Here is a 22,964-nt window from a genome sequence, read left to right as displayed (position 1 = left end):
AAGTTATAATGAAATCTTCATTTTGTGTTAGTTTGTCATGATTTCTTCACGAAAACACGTTTTCCTATAATGTTACGTCGAACTCTTATAGGGGAAGCGCAGGTTTCATGAAATGAACTCAGAATGTCAAGTTATAATGAAATCTTCATTTTGTGTTAGTTTGTCATGATTTCTTCACGAAAATACGTTTTCCTATAATGGTAGGTCGAACTCTTATAGTGGAAGCGCAGGTTTCATGAAATGAACTCAGAATGTCAAGTTATAATGAAATCTTCATTTTGTGTTTGTTTGTCATGATTTCTTCACGAAAACACGTTTTCCTATAATGGTAGGTCGAACTCTTATAGGGGAAGCGCAGGTTTCATGAAATGAACTCAGAATGTCAAGTTATAATGAAATCTTCATTTTGTGTTAGTTTGTCATGATTTCTTCACGAAAACACGTTTTTCTATAATGGTAGGTCGAACTCTTATAGGGGAAGCGCAGGTTTCATGAAATGAACTCAGAATGTCAAGTAATAATGAAATCTTCATTTTGTGTTAGTTTGTCATGATTTCTTCACGAAAACACGTTTTTCTATAATGTTACGTCAAACTCTTATAGGGGAAGCGCAGGTTTCATGAAATGAACTCAGAATGTCAAGTTATAATGAAATCTTCATTTTGTGTTAGTTTGTCATGATTTCTTCACGAAAACACGTTTTCCTATAATGTTACGTCGAACTCTTATAGGGGAAGCGCAGGTTTCATGAAATGAACTCAGAATGTCAAGTTATAATGAAAACATCATTTTGTGTTTGTTTGTCATGATTTCTTCACGAAAACACGTTTTCCTATAATGTTACGTCGAACTCTTATAGGGGAAGCGCAGGTTTCATGAAATGAACTCAGAATGTCAAGTTATAATGAAATCTTCATTTTGTGTTTGTTTGTCATGATTTCTTCACGAAAACACGTTTTCCTATAATGGTAGGTCGAACTCTTATAGGGGAAGCGCAGGTTTCATGAAATGAACTCAGAATGTCAAGTTATAATGAAATCTTCATTTTGTGTTAGTTTGTCATGATTTCTTCACGAAAACACGTTTTTCTATAATGTTACGTCAAACTCTTATAGGGGAAGCGCAGGTTTCATGAAATGAACTCAGAATGTCAAGTTATAATGAAATCTAAATTTTGTGTTAGTTTGTCATGATTTCTTCACGAAAACACGTTTTCCTATAATGGTAGGTCGAACTCTTATAGGGGAAGCGCAGGTTTCATGAAATGAACTCAGAATGTCAAGTAATAATGAAATCTTCATTTTGTGTTAGTTTGTCATGATTTCTTCACGAAAACACGTTTTTCTATAATGTTACGTCAAACTCTTATAGGGGAAGCGCAGGTTTCATGAAATGAACTCAGAATGTCAAGTTATAATGAAATCTTCATTTTGTGTTAGTTTGTCATGATTTCTTCACGAAAACACGTTTTCCTATAATGTTACGTCGAACTCTTATAGGGGAAGCGCAGGTTTCATGAAATGAACTCAGAATGTCAAGTTATAATGAAATCTTCATTTTGTGTTAGTTTGTCATGATTTCTTCACGAAAATACGTTTTCCTATAATGGTAGGTCGAACTCTTATAGGGGAAGCGCAGGTTTCATGAAATGAACTCAGAATGTCAAGTTATAATGAAAACATCATTTTGTGTTTGTTTGTCATGATTTCTTCACGAAAACACGTTTTCCTATAATGTTACGTCGAACTCTTATAGGGGAAGCGCAGGTTTCATGAAATGAACTCAGAATGTCAAGTTATAATGAAATCTTCATTTTGTGTTTGTTTGTCATGATTTCTTCACGAAAACACGTTTTCCTATAATGGTAGGTCGAACTCTTATAGGGGAACCGCAGGTTTCATGAAATGAACTCAGAATGTCAAGTTATAATGAAATCTTCATTTTGTGTTAGTTTCTCATGATTTCTTCACGAAAACACGTTTTTCTATAATGTTACGTTAAACTCTTATAGTGGAAGCGCAGGTTTCATGAAATGAACTCAGAATGTCAAGTTATAATGAAATCTAAATTTTGTGTTAGTTTGTCATGATTTCTTCGCGAAAACACGTTTTCCTATAATGGTAGGTCGAACTCTTATAGGGGAAGCGCAGGTTTCATGAAATGAACTCAGAATGTCAAGTAATAATGAAATCTTCATTTTGTGTTAGTTTGTCATGATTTCTTCACGAAAACACGTTTTTCTATTATGTTACGTCAAACTCTTATAGGGGAAGCGCAGGTTTCATGAAATGAACTCAGAATGTCAAGTTATAATGAAATCTAAATTTTGTGTTAGTTTGTCATGATTTCTTCACGAAAACACGTTTTCCTATAATGGTAGGTCGAACTCTTATAGGGGAAGCGCAGGTTTCATGAAATGAACTCAGAATGTCAAGTAATAATGAAATCTTCATTTTGTGTTAGTTTGTCATGATATCTTCACGAAAACACGTTTTTCTATAATGTTACGTCAAACTCTTATAGGGGAAGCGCAGGTTTCATGAAATGAACTCAGAATGTCAAGTTATAATGAAATCTTCATTTTGTGTTAGTTTGTCATGATTTCTTCACGAAAACACGTTTTCCTATAATGTTACGTCGAACTCTTATAGGGGAAGCGCAGGTTTCATGAAATGAACTCAGAATGTCAAGTTATAATGAAATCTTCATTTTGTGTTTGTTTGTCATGATTTCTTCACGAAAACACGTTTTCCTATAATGGTAGGTCGAACTCTTATAGGGGAAGCGCAGGTTTCATGAAATGAACTCAGAATGTCAAGTTATAATGAAATCTTCATTTTGTGTTAGTTTCTCATGATTTCTTCACGAAAACACGTTTTTCTATAATGTTACGTTAAACTCTTATAGTGGAAGCGCAGGTTTCATGAAATGAACTCAGAATGTCAAGTTATAATGAAATCTAAATTTTGTGTTAGTTTGTCATGATTTCTTCGCGAAAACACGTTTTCCTATAATGGTAGGTCGAACTCTTATAGGGGAAGCGCAGGTTTCATGAAATGAACTCAGAATGTCAAGTAATAATGAAATCTTCATTTTGTGTTAGTTTGTCATGATTTCTTCACGAAAACACGTTTTTCTATAATGTTACGTCAAACTCTTATAGGGGAAGCGCAGGTTTCATGAAATGAACTCAGAATGTCAAGTTATAATGAAATCTAAATTTTGTGTTAGTTTGTCATGATTTCTTCACGAAAACACGTTTTCCTATAATGGTAGGTCGAACTCTTATAGGGGAAGCGCAGGTTTCATGAAATGAACTCAGAATGTCAAGTAATAATGAAATCTTCATTTTGTGTTAGTTTGTCATGATTTCTTCACGAAAACACGTTTTTCTATAATGTTACGTCAAACTCTTATAGGGGAAGCACAGGTTTCATGAAATGAACTCAGAATGTCAAGTTATAATGAAATCTTCATTTTGTGTTAGTTTGTCATGATTTCTTCACGAAAGCACGTTTTCCTATAATGTTACGTCGAACTCTTATAGGGGAAGCGCAGGTTTCATGAAATGAACTCAGAATGTCAAGTTATAATGAAATCTTCATTTTGTGTTAGTTTGTCATGATTTCTTCACGAAAATACGTTTTCCTATAATGGTAGGTCGAACTCTTATAGTGGAAGCGCAGGTTTCATGAAATGAACTCAGAATGTCAAGTTATAATGAAATCTTCATTTTGTGTTTGTCATGATTTCTTCACGAAAACACGTTTTCCTATAATGGTAGGTCGAACTCTTATAGGGGAAGCGCAGGTTTCATGAAATGAACTCAGAATGTCAAGTTATAATGAAATCTTCATTTTGTGTTAGTTTGTCATGATTTCTTCACGAAAACACGTTTTTCTATAATGGTAGGTCGAACTCTTATAGGGGAAGCGCAGGTTTCATGAAATGAACTCAGAATGTCAAGTAATAATGAAATCTTCATTTTGTGTTAGTTTGTCATGATTTCTTCACGAAAACACGTTTTTCTATAATGTTACGTCAAACTCTTATAGGGGAAGCGCAGGTTTCATGAAATGAACTCAGAATGTCAAGTTATAATGAAATCTTCATTTTGTGTTAGTTTGTCATGATTTCTTCACGAAAACACGTTTTCCTATAATGTTACGTCGAACTCTTATAGGGGAAGCGCAGGTTTCATGAAATGAACTCAGAATGTCAAGTTATAATGAAATCTTCATTTTGTGTTAGTTTGTCATGATTTCTTCACGAAATCACGTTTTCCTATAATGGTAGGTCGAACTGTTATAGGGGAAGCGCAGGTTTCATGAAATATACTCAGAATGTCAAGTTATAATGAAATCTTCATTTTGTGTTAGTTTGTCATGATTTCTTCACGAAAACACGTTTTCCTATAATGTTACGTTGAACTCTTATAGGGGAAGCGCAGGTTTCATGAAATGAACTCAGAATGTCAAGTTATAATGAAATCTTCATTTTGTGTTAGTTTGTCATGATTTCTTCACGAAAACACGTTTTCCTATAATGGTAGGTCGAACTCTTATAGGGGAAGCGCAGGTTTCATGAAATGAACTCAGAATGTCAAGTTATAATGAAATCTTCATTTTGTGTTAGTTTGTCATGATTTCTTCACGAAAACACGTTTTCCTATAATGGTAGGTCGAACTCTTATAGGGGAAGCGCAGGTTTCATGAAATGAACTCAGAATGTCAAGTTATAATGAAATCTTCATTTTGTGTTAGTTTGTCATGATTTCTTCACGAAAACACGTTTTCCTATAATGTTACGTCGAACTCTTATAGGGGAAGCGCAGGTTTCATGAAATGAACTCAGAATGTCAAGTTATAATGAAATCATCATTTTGTGTTTGTTTGTCATGATTTCTTCACGAAAACACGTTTTCCTATAATGGTAGGTCGAACTCTTATACGGGAAGCGCAGGTTTCATGAAATGAACTCAGAATGTCAAGTTATAATGAAATCTTCATTTTGTGTTAGTTTGTCATGATTTCTTCACGAAAACACGTTTTCCTATAATGTTATGTTGAACTCTTATAGGGGAAGCGCAGGTTTCATGAAATGAACTCAGAATGTCAAGTTATAATGAAATCTTCATTTTGTGTTAGTTTGTCATGATTTCTTCACGAAAACACGTTTTCCTATAATGGTAGGTCGAACTCTTATAGGGGAAGCGCAGGTTTCATGAAATGAACTCAGAATGTCAAGTTATAATGAAATCTTCATTTTGTGTTAGTTTGTCATGATTTCTTCACGAAAACACGTTTTTCTATAATGTTACATCAAACTCTTATAGGGGAAGCGCAGGTTTCATGAAATGAACTCAGAATGTCAAGTTATAATGAAATCTAAATTTTGTGTTAGTTTGTCATGATTTCTTCGCGAAAACACGTTTTCCTATAATGGTAGGTCGAACTCTTATAGGGGAAGCGCAGGTTTCATGAAATGAACTCAGAATGTCAAGTAATAATGAAATCTTCATTTTGTGTTAGTTTGTCATGATTTCTTCACGAAAACACGTTTTTCTATAATGTTACGTCAAACTCTTATAGGGGAAGCGCAGGTTTCATGAAATGAACTCAGAATGTCAAGTTATAATGAAATCTAAATTTTGTGTTAGTTTGTCATGATTTCTTCACGAAAACACGTTTTCCTATAATGGTAGGTCGAACTCTTATAGGGGAAGCGCAGGTTTCATGAAATGAACTCAGAATGTCAAGTAATAATGAAATCTTCATTTTGTGTTAGTTTGTCATGATTTCTTCACGAAAACACGTTTTCCTATAATGTTACGTCGAACTCTTATAGGGGAAGCGCAGGTTTCATGAAATGAACTCAGAATGTCAAGTTATAATGAAAACATCATTTTGTGTTTGTTTGTCATGATTTCTTCACGAAAACACGTTTTCCTATAATGTTACGTCGAACTCTTATAGGGGAAGCGCAGGTTTCATGAAATGAACTCAGAATGTCAAGTTATAATGAAATCTTCATTTTGTGTTTGTTTGTCATGATTTCTTCACGAAAACACGTTTTCCTATAATGGTAGGTCGAACTCTTATAGGGGAAGCGCAGGTTTCATGAAATGAACTCAGAATGTCAAGTTATAATGAAATCTTCATTTTGTGTTAGTTTGTCATGATTTCTTCACGAAAACACGTTTTTCTATAATGTTACGTCAAACTCTTATAGGGGAAGCGCAGGTTTCATGAAATGAACTCAGAATGTCAAGTTATAATGAAATCTAAATTTTGTGTTAGTTTGTCATGATTTCTTCACGAAAACACGTTTTCCTATAATGGTAGGTCGAACTCTTATAGGGGAAGCGCAGGTTTCATGAAATGAACTCAGAATGTCAAGTAATAATGAAATCTTCATTTTGTGTTAGTTTGTCATGATTTCTTCACGAAAACACGTTTTTCTATAATGTTACGTCAAACTCTTATAGGGGAAGCGCAGGTTTCATGAAATGAACTCAGAATGTCAAGTTATAATGAAATCTTCATTTTGTGTTAGTTTGTCATGATTTCTTCACGAAAACACGTTTTCCTATAATGTTACGTCGAACTCTTATAGGGGAAGCGCAGGTTTCATGAAATGAACTCAGAATGTCAAGTTATAATGAAATCTTCATTTTGTGTTAGTTTGTCATGATTTCTTCACGAAAATACGTTTTCCTATAATGGTAGGTCGAACTCTTATAGGGGAAGCGCAGGTTTCATGAAATGAACTCAGAATGTCAAGTTATAATGAAAACATCATTTTGTGTTTGTTTGTCATGATTTCTTCACGAAAACACGTTTTCCTATAATGTTACGTCGAACTCTTATAGGGGAAGCGCAGGTTTCATGAAATGAACTCAGAATGTCAAGTTATAATGAAATCTTCATTTTGTGTTTGTTTGTCATGATTTCTTCACGAAAACACGTTTTCCTATAATGGTAGGTCGAACTCTTATAGGGGAAGCGCAGGTTTCATGAAATGAACTCAGAATGTCAAGTTATAATGAAATCTTCATTTTGTGTTAGTTTCTCATGATTTCTTCACGAAAACACGTTTTTCTATAATGTTACGTTAAACTCTTATAGTGGAAGCGCAGGTTTCATGAAATGAACTCAGAATGTCAAGTTATAATGAAATCTAAATTTTGTGTTAGTTTGTCATGATTTCTTCGCGAAAACACGTTTTCCTATAATGGTAGGTCGAACTCTTATAGGGGAAGCGCAGGTTTCATGAAATGAACTCAGAATGTCAAGTAATAATGAAATCTTCATTTTGTGTTAGTTTGTCATGATTTCTTCACGAAAACACGTTTTTCTATAATGTTACGTCAAACTCTTATAGGGGAAGCGCAGGTTTCATGAAATGAACTCAGAATGTCAAGTTATAATGAAATCTAAATTTTGTGTTAGTTTGTCATGATTTCTTCACGAAAACACGTTTTCCTATAATGGTAGGTCGAACTCTTATAGGGGAAGCGCAGGTTTCATGAAATGAATTCAGAATGTCAAGTAATAATGAAATCTTCATTTTGTGTTAGTTTGTCATGATTTCTTCACGAAAACACGTTTTTCTATAATGTTACGTCAAACTCTTATAGGGGAAGCGCAGGTTTCATGAAATGAACTCAGAATGTCAAGTTATAATGAAATCTTCATTTTGTGTTAGTTTGTCATGATTTCTTCACGAAAACACGTTTTCCTATAATGTTACGTCGAACTCTTATAGGGGAAGCGCAGGTTTCATGAAATGAACTCAGAATGTCAAGTTATAATGAAATCTTCATTTTGTGTTAGTTTGTCATGATTTCTTCACGAAAATACGTTTTCCTATAATGGTAGGTCGAACTCTTATAGGGGAAGCGCAGGTTTCATGAAATGAACTCAGAATGTCAAGTTATAATGAAAACATCATTTTGTGTTTGTTTGTCATGATTTCTTCACGAAAACACGTTTTCCTATAATGTTACGTCGAACTCTTATAGGGGAAGCGCAGGTTTCATGAAATGAACTCAGAATGTCAAGTTATAATGAAATCTTCATTTTGTGTTTGTTTGTCATGATTTCTTCACGAAAACACGTTTTCCTATAATGGTAGGTCGAACTCTTATAGGGGAAGCGCAGGTTTCATGAAATGAACTCAGAATGTCAAGTTATAATGAAATCTTCATTTTGTGTTAGTTTCTCATGATTTCTTCACGAAAACACGTTTTTCTATAATGTTACGTTAAACTCTTATAGTGGAAGCGCAGGTTTCATGAAATGAACTCAGAATGTCAAGTTATAATGAAATCTAAATTTTGTGTTAGTTTGTCATGATTTCTTCGCGAAAACACGTTTTCCTATAATGGTAGGTCGAACTCTTATAGGGGAAGCGCAGGTTTCATGAAATGAACTCAGAATGTCAAGTAATAATGAAATCTTCATTTTGTGTTAGTTTGTCATGATTTCTTCACGAAAACACGTTTTTCTATAATGTTACGTCAAACTCTTATAGGGGAAGCGCAGGTTTCATGAAATGAACTCAGAATGTCAAGTTATAATGAAATCTAAATTTTGTGTTAGTTTGTCATGATTTCTTCACGAAAACACGTTTTCCTATAATGGTAGGTCGAACTCTTATAGGGGAAGCGCAGGTTTCATGAAATGAACTCAGAATGTCAAGTAATAATGAAATCTTCATTTTGTGTTAGTTTGTCATGATATCTTCACGAAAACACGTTTTTCTATAATGTTACGTCAAACTCTTATAGGGGAAGCGCAGGTTTCATGAAATGAACTCAGAATGTCAAGTTATAATGAAATCTTCATTTTGTGTTAGTTTGTCATGATTTCTTCACGAAAACACGTTTTCCTATAATGTTACGTCGAACTCTTATAGGGGAAGCGCAGGTTTCATGAAATGAACTCAGAATGTCAAGTTATAATGAAATCTTCATTTTGTGTTTGTTTGTCATGATTTCTTCACGAAAACACGTTTTCCTATAATGGTAGGTCGAACTCTTATAGGGGAAGCGCAGGTTTCATGAAATGAACTCAGAATGTCAAGTTATAATGAAATCTTCATTTTGTGTTAGTTTCTCATGATTTCTTCACGAAAACACGTTTTTCTATAATGTTACGTTAAACTCTTATAGTGGAAGCGCAGGTTTCATGAAATGAACTCAGAATGTCAAGTTATAATGAAATCTAAATTTTGTGTTAGTTTGTCATGATTTCTTCGCGAAAACACGTTTTCCTATAATGGTAGGTCGAACTCTTATAGGGGAAGCGCAGGTTTCATGAAATGAACTCAGAATGTCAAGTAATAATGAAATCTTCATTTTGTGTTAGTTTGTCATGATTTCTTCACGAAAACACGTTTTTCTATAATGTTACGTCAAACTCTTATAGGGGAAGCGCAGGTTTCATGAAATGAACTCAGAATGTCAAGTTATAATGAAATCTAAATTTTGTGTTAGTTTGTCATGATTTCTTCACGAAAACACGTTTTCCTATAATGGTAGGTCGAACTCTTATAGGGGAAGCGCAGGTTTCATGAAATGAACTCAGAATGTCAAGTAATAATGAAATCTTCATTTTGTGTTAGTTTGTCATGATTTCTTCACGAAAACACGTTTTTCTATAATGTTACGTCAAACTCTTATAGGGGAAGCACAGGTTTCATGAAATGAACTCAGAATGTCAAGTTATAATGAAATCTTCATTTTGTGTTAGTTTGTCATGATTTCTTCACGAAAACACGTTTTCCTATAATGTTACGTCGAACTCTTATAGGGGAAGCGCAGGTTTCATGAAATGAACTCAGAATGTCAAGTTATAATGAAATCTTCATTTTGTGTTAGTTTGTCATGATTTCTTCACGAAAATACGTTTTCCTATAATGGTAGGTCGAACTCTTATAGTGGAAGCGCAGGTTTCATGAAATGAACTCAGAATGTCAAGTTATAATGAAATCTTCATTTTGTGTTTGTCATGATTTCTTCACGAAAACACGTTTTCCTATAATGGTAGGTCGAACTCTTATAGGGGAAGCGCAGGTTTCATGAAATGAACTCAGAATGTCAAGTTATAATGAAATCTTCATTTTGTGTTAGTTTGTCATGATTTCTTCACGAAAACACGTTTTTCTATAATGGTAGGTCGAACTCTTATAGGGGAAGCGCAGGTTTCATGAAATGAACTCAGAATGTCAAGTAATAATGAAATCTTCATTTTGTGTTAGTTTGTCATGATTTCTTCACGAAAACACGTTTTTCTATAATGTTACGTCAAACTCTTATAGGGGAAGCGCAGGTTTCATGAAATGAACTCAGAATGTCAAGTTATAATGAAATCTTCATTTTGTGTTAGTTTGTCATGATTTCTTCACGAAAACACGTTTTCCTATAATGTTACGTCGAACTCTTATAGGGGAAGCGCAGGTTTCATGAAATGAACTCAGAATGTCAAGTTATAATGAAATCTTCATTTTGTGTTAGTTTGTCATGATTTCTTCACGAAATCACGTTTTCCTATAATGGTAGGTCGAACTGTTATAGGGGAAGCGCAGGTTTCATGAAATATACTCAGAATGTCAAGTTATAATGAAATCTTCATTTTGTGTTAGTTTGTCATGATTTCTTCACGAAAACACGTTTTCCTATAATGTTACGTTGAACTCTTATAGGGGAAGCGCAGGTTTCATGAAATGAACTCAGAATGTCAAGTTATAATGAAATCTTCATTTTGTGTTAGTTTGTCATGATTTCTTCACGAAAACACGTTTTCCTATAATGGTAGGTCGAACTCTTATAGGGGAAGCGCAGGTTTCATGAAATGAACTCAGAATGTCAAGTTATAATGAAATCTTCATTTTGTGTTAGTTTGTCATGATTTCTTCACGAAAACACGTTTTCCTATAATGGTAGGTCGAACTCTTATAGGGGAAGCGCAGGTTTCATGAAATGAACTCAGAATGTCAAGTTATAATGAAATCTTCATTTTGTGTTAGTTTGTCATGATTTCTTCACGAAAACACGTTTTCCTATAATGTTACGTCGAACTCTTATAGGGGAAGCGCAGGTTTCATGAAATGAACTCAGAATGTCAAGTTATAATGAAATCATCATTTTGTGTTTGTTTGTCATGATTTCTTCACGAAAACACGTTTTCCTATAATGGTAGGTCGAACTCTTATACGGGAAGCGCAGGTTTCATGAAATGAACTCAGAATGTCAAGTTATAATGAAATCTTCATTTTGTGTTAGTTTGTCATGATTTCTTCACGAAAACACGTTTTCCTATAATGTTATGTTGAACTCTTATAGGGGAAGCGCAGGTTTCATGAAATGAACTCAGAATGTCAAGTTATAATGAAATCTTCATTTTGTGTTAGTTTGTCATGATTTCTTCACGAAAACACGTTTTCCTATAATGGTAGGTCGAACTCTTATAGGGGAAGCGCAGGTTTCATGAAATGAACTCAGAATGTCAAGTTATAATGAAATCTTCATTTTGTGTTAGTTTGTCATGATTTCTTCACGAAAACACGTTTTTCTATAATGTTACATCAAACTCTTATAGGGGAAGCGCAGGTTTCATGAAATGAACTCAGAATGTCAAGTTATAATGAAATCTAAATTTTGTGTTAGTTTGTCATGATTTCTTCGCGAAAACACGTTTTCCTATAATGGTAGGTCGAACTCTTATAGGGGAAGCGCAGGTTTCATGAAATGAACTCAGAATGTCAAGTAATAATGAAATCTTCATTTTGTGTTAGTTTGTCATGATTTCTTCACGAAAACACGTTTTTCTATAATGTTACGTCAAACTCTTATAGGGGAAGCGCAGGTTTCATGAAATGAACTCAGAATGTCAAGTTATAATGAAATCTAAATTTTGTGTTAGTTTGTCATGATTTCTTCACGAAAACACGTTTTCCTATAATGGTAGGTCGAACTCTTATAGGGGAAGCGCAGGTTTCATGAAATGAACTCAGAATGTCAAGTAATAATGAAATCTTCATTTTGTGTTAGTTTGTCATGATTTCTTCACGAAAACACGTTTTCCTATAATGTTACGTCGAACTCTTATAGGGGAAGCGCAGGTTTCATGAAATGAACTCAGAATGTCAAGTTATAATGAAAACATCATTTTGTGTTTGTTTGTCATGATTTCTTCACGAAAACACGTTTTCCTATAATGTTACGTCGAACTCTTATAGGGGAAGCGCAGGTTTCATGAAATGAACTCAGAATGTCAAGTTATAATGAAATCTTCATTTTGTGTTTGTTTGTCATGATTTCTTCACGAAAACACGTTTTCCTATAATGGTAGGTCGAACTCTTATAGGGGAAGCGCAGGTTTCATGAAATGAACTCAGAATGTCAAGTTATAATGAAATCTTCATTTTGTGTTTGTTTGTCATGATTTCTTCACGAAAACACGTTTTCCTATAATGGTAGGTCGAACTCTTATAGGGGAAGCGCAGGTTTCATGAAATGAACTCAGAATGTCAAGTTATAATGAAATCTTCATTTTGTGTTAGTTTCTCATGATTTCTTCACGAAAACACGTTTTTCTATAATGTTACGTTAAACTCTTATAGTGGAAGCGCAGGTTTCATGAAATGAACTCAGAATGTCAAGTTATAATGAAATCTAAATTTTGTGTTAGTTTGTCATGATTTCTTCGCGAAAACACGTTTTCCTATAATGGTAGGTCGAACTCTTATAGGGGAAGCGCAGGTTTCATGAAATGAACTCAGAATGTCAAGTAATAATGAAATCTTCATTTTGTGTTAGTTTGTCATGATTTCTTCACGAAAACACGTTTTTCTATAATGTTACGTCAAACTCTTATAGGGGAAGCGCAGGTTTCATGAAATGAACTCAGAATGTCAAGTTATAATGAAATCTAAATTTTGTGTTAGTTTGTCATGATTTCTTCACGAAAACACGTTTTCCTATAATGGTAGGTCGAACTCTTATAGGGGAAGCGCAGGTTTCATGAAATGAACTCAGAATGTCAAGTAATAATGAAATCTTCATTTTGTGTTAGTTTGTCATGATATCTTCACGAAAACACGTTTTTCTATAATGTTACGTCAAACTCTTATAGGGGAAGCGCAGGTTTCATGAAATGAACTCAGAATGTCAAGTTATAATGAAATCTTCATTTTGTGTTAGTTTGTCATGATTTCTTCACGAAAACACGTTTTCCTATAATGTTACGTCGAACTCTTATAGGGGAAGCGCAGGTTTCATGAAATGAACTCAGAATGTCAAGTTATAATGAAATCTTCATTTTGTGTTTGTTTGTCATGATTTCTTCACGAAAACACGTTTTCCTATAATGGTAGGTCGAACTCTTATAGGGGAAGCGCAGGTTTCATGAAATGAACTCAGAATGTCAAGTTATAATGAAATCTTCATTTTGTGTTAGTTTCTCATGATTTCTTCACGAAAACACGTTTTTCTATAATGTTACGTTAAACTCTTATAGTGGAAGCGCAGGTTTCATGAAATGAACTCAGAATGTCAAGTTATAATGAAATCTAAATTTTGTGTTAGTTTGTCATGATTTCTTCGCGAAAACACGTTTTCCTATAATGGTAGGTCGAACTCTTATAGGGGAAGCGCAGGTTTCATGAAATGAACTCAGAATGTCAAGTAATAATGAAATCTTCATTTTGTGTTAGTTTGTCATGATTTCTTCACGAAAACACGTTTTTCTATAATGTTACGTCAAACTCTTATAGGGGAAGCGCAGGTTTCATGAAATGAACTCAGAATGTCAAGTTATAATGAAATCTAAATTTTGTGTTAGTTTGTCATGATTTCTTCACGAAAACACGTTTTCCTATAATGGTAGGTCGAACTCTTATAGGGGAAGCGCAGGTTTCATGAAATGAACTCAGAATGTCAAGTAATAATGAAATCTTCATTTTGTGTTAGTTTGTCATGATTTCTTCACGAAAACACGTTTTTCTATAATGTTACGTCAAACTCTTATAGGGGAAGCACAGGTTTCATGAAATGAACTCAGAATGTCAAGTTATAATGAAATCTTCATTTTGTGTTAGTTTGTCATGATTTCTTCACGAAAACACGTTTTCCTATAATGTTACGTCGAACTCTTATAGGGGAAGCGCAGGTTTCATGAAATGAACTCAGAATGTCAAGTTATAATGAAATCTTCATTTTGTGTTAGTTTGTCATGATTTCTTCACGAAAATACGTTTTCCTATAATGGTAGGTCGAACTCTTATAGTGGAAGCGCAGGTTTCATGAAATGAACTCAGAATGTCAAGTTATAATGAAATCTTCATTTTGTGTTTGTCATGATTTCTTCACGAAAACACGTTTTCCTATAATGGTAGGTCGAACTCTTATAGGGGAAGCGCAGGTTTCATGAAATGAACTCAGAATGTCAAGTTATAATGAAATCTTCATTTTGTGTTAGTTTGTCATGATTTCTTCACGAAAACACGTTTTTCTATAATGGTAGGTCGAACTCTTATAGGGGAAGCGCAGGTTTCATGAAATGAACTCAGAATGTCAAGTAATAATGAAATCTTCATTTTGTGTTAGTTTGTCATGATTTCTTCACGAAAACACGTTTTTCTATAATGTTACGTCAAACTCTTATAGGGGAAGCGCAGGTTTCATGAAATGAACTCAGAATGTCAAGTTATAATGAAATCTTCATTTTGTGTTAGTTTGTCATGATTTCTTCACGAAAACACGTTTTCCTATAATGTTACGTCGAACTCTTATAGGGGAAGCGCAGGTTTCATGAAATGAACTCAGAATGTCAAGTTATAATGAAATCTTCATTTTGTGTTAGTTTGTCATGATTTCTTCACGAAATCACGTTTTCCTATAATGGTAGGTCGAACTGTTATAGGGGAAGCGCAGGTTTCATGAAATATACTCAGAATGTCAAGTTATAATGAAATCTTCATTTTGTGTTAGTTTGTCATGATTTCTTCACGAAAACACGTTTTCCTATAATGTTACGTTGAACTCTTATAGGGGAAGCGCAGGTTTCATGAAATGAACTCAGAATGTCAAGTTATAATGAAATCTTCATTTTGTGTTAGTTTGTCATGATTTCTTCACGAAAACACGTTTTCCTATAATGGTAGGTCGAACTCTTATAGGGGAAGCGCAGGTTTCATGAAATGAACTCAGAATGTCAAGTTATAATGAAATCTTCATTTTGTGTTAGTTTGTCATGATTTCTTCACGAAAACACGTTTTCCTATAATGGTAGGTCGAACTCTTATAGGGGAAGCGCAGGTTTCATGAAATGAACTCAGAATGTCAAGTTATAATGAAATCTTCATTTTGTGTTAGTTTGTCATGATTTCTTCACGAAAACACGTTTTCCTATAATGTTAGGTCGAACTGTTATAGGGGAAGCGCAGGTTTCATGAAATATACTCAGAATGCCAAGTTCTAATGAAATCTTCATTTTGTGTTAGTTTGTCATGATTTCTTCACGAAAACACGTTTTCCTATAATGTTACGTTGAACTCTTATAGGGGAAGCGCAGGTTTCATGAAATGAACTCAGAATGTCAAGTTATAATGAAATCTTCATTTTGTGTTAGTTTGTCATGATTTCTTCACGAAAACACGTTTTCCTATAATGGTAGGTCGAACTCTTATAGGGGAAGCGCAGGTTTCATGAAATGAACTCAGAATGTCAAGTAATAATGAAATCTTCATTTTGTGTTAGTTTGTCATGATTTCTTCACGAAAACACGTTTTTCTATAATGTTACGTCAAACTCTTATAAGGGAAGCGCAGGTTTCATGAAATGAACTCAGAATGTCAAGTTATAATGAAATCTTCATTTTGTGTTAGTTTGTCATGATTTCTTCACGAAAACACGTTTTCCTATAATGTTACGTCGAACTCTTATAGGGGAAGCGCAGGTTTCATGAAATGAACTCAGAATGTCAAGTTATAATGAAATCTTCATTTTGTGTTAGTTTGTCATGATTTCTTCACGAAATCACGTTTTCCTATAATGGTAGGTCGAACTCTTATAGGGGAAGCGCAGGTTTCATGAAATGAACTCAGAATGTCAAGTTATAATGAAATCTTCATTTTGTGTTAGTTTGTCATGATTTCTTCACGAAAACACGTTTTCCTATAATGTTACGTCGAACTCTTATAGGGGAAGCGCAGGTTTCATGAAATGAACTCAGAATGTCAAGTTATAATGAAATCATCATTTTGTGTTTGTTTGTCATGATTTCTTCACGAAAACACGTTTTCCTGTAATGGTAGGTCGAACTCTTATAGGGGAAGCGCAGGTTTCATGAAATGAACTCAGAATGTCAAGTTATAATGAAATCTTCATTTTGTGTTAGTTTGTCATGATTTCTTCACGAAAACACGTTTTTCTATAATGTTACGTCAAACTCTTATAGGGGAAGCGCAGGTTTCATGAAATGAACTCAGAATGTCAAGTTATAATGAAATCTAAATTTTGTGTTAGTTTGTCATGATTTCTTCGCGAAAACACGTTTTCCTATAATGGTAGGTCGAACTCTTATAGGGGAAGCGCAGGTTTCATGAAATGAACTCAGAATGTCAAGTAATAATGAAATCTTCATTTTGTGTTAGTTTGTCATGATTTCTTCACGAAAACACGTTTTTCTATAATGTTACGTCAAACTCTTATAGGGGAAGCGCAGGTTTCATGAAATGAACTCAGAATGTCAAGTTATAATGAAATCTTCATTTTGTGTTAGTTTGTCATGATTTCTTCACGAAAACACGTTTTCCTATAATGTTACGTCGAACTCTTATAGGGGAAGCGCAGGTTTCATGAAATGAACTCAGAATGTCAAGTAATAATGAAATCTTCATTTTGTGTTAGTTTGTCATGATTTCTTCACGAAAACACGTTTTTCTATAATGTTACGTCAAACTCTTATAGGGGAAGCGCAGGTTTCATGAAATGAACTCAGAATGTCAAGTTATAATGAAATCTTCATTTTGTGTTAGTTTGTCATGATTTCTTCACGAAAACACGTTTTCCTATAATGTTACGTCGAACTCTTATAGGGGAAGCGCAGGTTTCATGAAATGAACTCAGAATGTCAAGTTATAATGAAATCTTCATTTTGTGTTAGTTTGTCATGATTTCTTCACGAAAACACGTTTTCCTATAATGTTACGTCGAACTCTTATAGGGGAAGCGCAGGTTTCATGAAATGAACTCAGAATGTCAAGTTATAATGAAATCTTCATTTTGTGTTAGTTTGTCATGATTTCTTCACGAAATCACGTTTTCCTATAATGGTAGGTCGAACTGTTATAGGGGAAGCGCAGGTTTCATGAAATATACTCAGAATGTCAAGTTATAATGAAATCTTCATTTTGTGTTAGTTTGTCATGATTTCTTCACGAAAATACGTTTTCCTATAATGGTAGGTCGAACTCTTATAGGGGAAGCGCAGGTTTCATGAAATGAACTCAGAATGTCAAGCTATAATGAAAACATCATTTTGTGTTTGTTTGTCATGATTTCTTCACGAAAACACGTTTTCCTATAATGGTAGGTCGAACTCTTATAGGGGAAGCGCAGGTTTCATGAAATGAACTCAGAATGTCAAGTTATAATGAAATCTTCATTTTGTGTTAGTTTGTCATGATTTCTTCACGAAAACACGTTTTCCTATAATGTTAGGTCGAACTGTTATAGGGGAAGCGCAGGTTTCACGAAATATACTCAGAATGTCAAGTTATAATGAAATCTTCATTTTGTGTTAGTTTGTCATGATTTCTTCACGAAAACACGTTTTCCTATAATGTTACGTTGAACTCTTATAGGGGAAGCGCAGGTTTCATGAAATGAACTCAGAATGTCAAGTTATAATGAAATCTAAATTTTGTGTTAGTTTGTCATGATTTCTTCACGAAAACACGTTTTCCTATAATGGTAGGTCGAACTCTTATAGGGGAAGCGCAGGTTTCATGAAATGAACTCAGAATGTCAAGTTATAATGAAATCTTCATTTTGTGTTAGTTTGTCATGATTTCTTCACGAAAACACGTTTTTCTATAATGTTACGTTAAACTCTTATAGTGGAAGCGCAGGTTTCATGAAATGAACTCAGAATGTCAAGTTATAATGAAATCTAAATTTTGTGTTAGTTTGTCATGATTTCTTCGCGAAAACACGTTTTCCTATAATGGTAGGTCGAACTCTTATAGGGGAAGCGCAGGTTTCATGAAATGAACTCAGAATGTCAAGTAATAATGAAATCTTCATTTTGTGTTAGTTTGTCATGATTTCTTCACGAAAATACGTTTTCCTATAATGGTAGGTCGAACTCTTATAGGGGAAGCGCAGGTTTCATGAAATGAACTCAGAATGTCAAGTTATAATGAAAACATCATTTTGTGTTTGTTTGTCATGATTTCTTCACGAAAACACGTTTTCCTATAATGGTAGGTCGAACTCTTATAGGGGAAGCGCAGGTTTCATGAAATGAACTCAGAATGTCAAGTTATAATGAAATCTTCATTTTGTGTTAGTTTGTCATGATTTCTTCACGAAAACACGTTTTCCTATAATGTTAGGTCGAACTGTTATAGGGGAAGCGCAGGTTTCATGAAATATACTCAGAATGTCAAGTTATAATGAAATCTTCATTTTGTGTTAGTTTGTCATGATTTCTTCACGAAAACACGTTTTCCTATAATGTTACGTTGAACTCTTATAGGGGAAGCGCAGGTTTCATGAAATGAACTCAGAATGTCAAGTTATAATGAAATCTTCATTTTGTGTTAGTTTGTCATGATTTCTTCACGAAAACACGTTTTCCTATAATGGTAGGTCGAACTCTTATAGGGGAAGCGCAGGTTTCATGAAATGAACTCAGAATGTCAAGTAATAATGAAATCTTCATTTTGTGTTAGTTTGTCATGATTTCTTCACGAAAACACGTTTTTCTATAATGTTACGTCAAACTCTTATAAGGGAAGCGCAGGTTTCATGAAATGAACTCAGAATGTCAAGTTATAATGAAATCTTCATTTTGTGTTAGTTTGTCATGATTTCTTCACGAAAACACGTTTTCCTATAATGTTACGTCGAACTCTTATAGGGGAAGCGCAGGTTTCATGAAATGAACTCAGAATGTCAAGTTATAATGAAATCTTCATTTTGTGTTAGTTTGTCATGATTTCTTCACGAAAACACGTTTTTCTATAATGTTACGTCAAACTCTTATAGGGGAAGCGCAGGTTTCATGAAATGAACTCAGAATGTCAAGTTATAATGAAATCTAAATTTTGTGTTAGTTTGTCATGATTTCTTCGCGAAAACACGTTTTCCTATAATGGTAGGTCGAACTCTTATAGGGGAAGCGCAGGTTTCATGAAATGAACTCAGAATGTCAAGTAATAATGAAATCTTCATTTTGTGTTAGTTTGTCATGATTTCTTCACGAAAACACGTTTTTCTATAATGTTACGTCAAACTCTTATAGGGGAAGCGCAGGTTTCATGAAATGAACTCAGAATGTCAAGTTATAATGAAATCTTCATTTTGTGTTAGTTTGTCATGATTTCTTCACGAAAACACGTTTTCCTATAATGTTACGTCGAACTCTTATAGGGGAAGCGCAGGTTTCATGAAATGAACTCAGAATGTCAAGTAATAATGAAATCTTCATTTTGTGTTAGTTTGTCATGATTTCTTCACGAAAACACGTTTTTCTATAATGTTACGTCAAACTCTTATAGGGGAAGCGCAGGTTTCATGAAATGAACTCAGAATGTCAAGTTATAATGAAATCTTCATTTTGTGTTAGTTTGTCATGATTTCTTCACGAAAACACGTTTTCCTATAATGTTACGTCGAACTCTTATAGGGGAAGCGCAGGTTTCATGAAATGAACTCAGAATGTCAAGTTATAATGAAATCTTCATTTTGTGTTAGTTTGTCATGATTTCTTCACGAAAACACGTTTTCCTATAATGTTACGTCGAACTCTTATAGGGGAAGCGCAGGTTTCATGAAATGAACTCAGAATGTCAAGTTATAATGAAATCTTCATTTTGTGTTAGTTTGTCATGATTTCTTCACGAAATCACGTTTTCCTATAATGGTAGGTCGAACTGTTATAGGGGAAGCGCAGGTTTCATGAAATATACTCAGAATGTCAAGTTATAATGAAATCTTCATTTTGTGTTAGTTTGTCATGATTTCTTCACGAAAATACGTTTTCCTATAATGGTAGGTCGAACTCTTATAGGGGAAGCGCAGGTTTCATGAAATGAACTCAGAATGTCAAGTTATAATGAAAACATCATTTTGTGTTTGTTTGTCATGATTTCTTCACGAAAACACGTTTTCCTATAATGGTAGGTCGAACTCTTATAGGGGAAGCGCAGGTTTCATGAAATGAACTCAGAATGTCAAGTTATAATGAAATCTTCATTTTGTGTTAGTTTGTCATGATTTCTTCACGAAAACACGTTTTCCTATAATGTTAGGTCGAACTGTTATAGGGGAAGCGCAGGTTTCATGAAATATACTCAGAATGTCGTTATAATGAAATCTTCATTTTGTGTTAGTTTGTCATGATTTCTTCACGAAAACACGTTTTCCTATAATGTTACGTTGAACTCTTATAGGGGAAGCGCAGGTTTCATGAAATGAACTCAGAATGTCAAGTTATAATGAAATCTTCATTTTGTGTTAGTTTGTCATGATTTCTTCACGAAAACACGTTTTCCTATAATGGTAGGTCGAACTCTTATAGGGGAAGCGCAGGTTTCATGAAATGAACTCAGAATGTCAAGTTATAATGAAATCTTCATTTTGTGTTAGTTTGTCATGATTTCTTCACGAAAACACGTTTTTCTATAATGTTACGTTAAACTCTTATAGTGGAAGCGCAGGTTTCATGAAATGAACTCAGAATGTCAAGTTATAATGAAATCTAAATTTTGTGTTAGTTTGTCATGATTTCTTCGCGAAAACACGTTTTCCTATAATGGTAGGTCGAACTCTTATAGGGGAAGCGCAGGTTTCATGAAATGAACTCAGAATGTCAAGTAATAATGAAATCTTCATTTTGTGTTAGTTTGTCATGATTTCTTCACGAAAACACGTTTTTCTATAATGTTACGTCAAACTCTTATAGGGGAAGCGCAGGTTTCATGAAATGAACTCAGAATGTCAAGTTATAATGAAATCTTCATTTTGTGTTAGTTTGTCATGATTTCTTCACGAAAACACGTTTTCCTATAATGTTACGTCGAACTCTTATAGGGGAAGCGCAGGTTTCATGAAATGAACTCAGAATGTCAAGTTATAATGAAATCTTCATTTTGTGTTAGTTTGTCATGATTTCTTCACGAAATCACGTTTTCCTATAATGGTAGGTCGAACTGTTATAGGGGAAGCGCAGGTTTCATGAAATATACTCAGAATGTCAAGTTATAATGAAATCTTCATTTTGTGTTAGTTTGTCATGATTTCTTCACGAAAACACGTTTTCCTATAATGTTACGTTGAACTCTTATAGGGGAAGCGCAGGTTTCATGAAATGAACTCAGAATGTCAAGTTATAATGAAATCTTCATTTTGTGTTAGTTTGTCATGATTTCTTCACGAAAACACGTTTTCCTATAATGTTACGTTGAACTCTTATAGGGGAAGCGCAGGTTTCATGAAATGAACTCAGAATGTCAAGTTATAATGAAATCTTCATTTTGTGTTAGTTTGTCATGATTTCTTCACGAAAACACGTTTTCCTATAATGGTAGGTCGAACTCTTATAGGGGAAGCGCAGGTTTCATGAAATGAACTCAGAATGTCAAGTTATAATGAAATCTTCATTTTGTGTTAGTTTGTCATGATTTCTTCACGAAAACACGTTTTCCTATAATGTTACGTCGAACTCTTATAGGGGAAGCGCAGGTTTCATGAAATGAACTCAGAATGTCAAGTTATAATGAAATCATCATTTTGTGTTTGTTTGTCATGATTTCTTCACGAAAACACGTTTTCCTATAATGGTAGGTCGAACTCTTATACGGGAAGCGCAGGTTTCATGAAATGAACTCAGAATGTCAAGTTATAATGAAATCTTCATTTTGTGTTAGTTTGTCATGATTTCTTCACGAAAACACATTTTCCTATAATGTTATGTTGAACTCTTATAGGGGAAGCGCAGGTTTCATGAAATGAACTCAGAATGTCAAGTTATAATGAAATCTTCATTTTGTGATGGTTTGTCATGATTTCTTCACGAAAACACATTTTCCTATAATGTTATGTTGAACTCTTATAGGGGAAGCGCAGGTTTCATGAAATGAACTCAGAATGTCAAGTTATAATGAAATCTTCATTTTGTGTTAGTTTGTCATGATTTCTTCACGAAAACACGTTTTCCTATAATGGTAGGTCGAACTCTTATAGGGGAAGCGCAGGTTTCATGAAATGAACTCAGAATGTCAAGTTATAATGAAATCTTCATTTTGTGTTAGTTTGTCATGATTTCTTCACGAAAACACGTTTTTCTATAATGTTACATCAAACTCTTATAGGGGAAGCGCAGGTTTCATGAAATTAACTCAGAGTGTCAAGTTATAATGAAATCTTCATTTTGTGTTAGTTTGTCATGATTTCTTCACGAAATCACGTTTTCCTATAATGGTAGGTCGAACTGTTATAGGGGAAGCGCAGGTTTCATGAAATATACTCAGAATGTCAAGTTATAATGAAATCTTCATTTTGTGTTAGTTTGTCATGATTTCTTCACGAAAATACGTTTTCCTATAATGGTAGGTCGAACTCTTATAGGGGAAGCGCAGGTTTCATGAAATGAACTCAGAATGTCAAGTTATAATGAAAACATCATTTTGTGTTTGTTTGTCATGATTTCTTCACGAAAACACGTTTTCCT

Source organism: Paramormyrops kingsleyae, chromosome 13, assembly GCF_048594095.1.
Source record: "Paramormyrops kingsleyae isolate MSU_618 chromosome 13, PKINGS_0.4, whole genome shotgun sequence".
Lineage (NCBI taxonomy): Eukaryota > Metazoa > Chordata > Actinopteri > Osteoglossiformes > Mormyridae > Paramormyrops > Paramormyrops kingsleyae.
Note: the sequence above shows the minus strand (reverse complement) of the source record.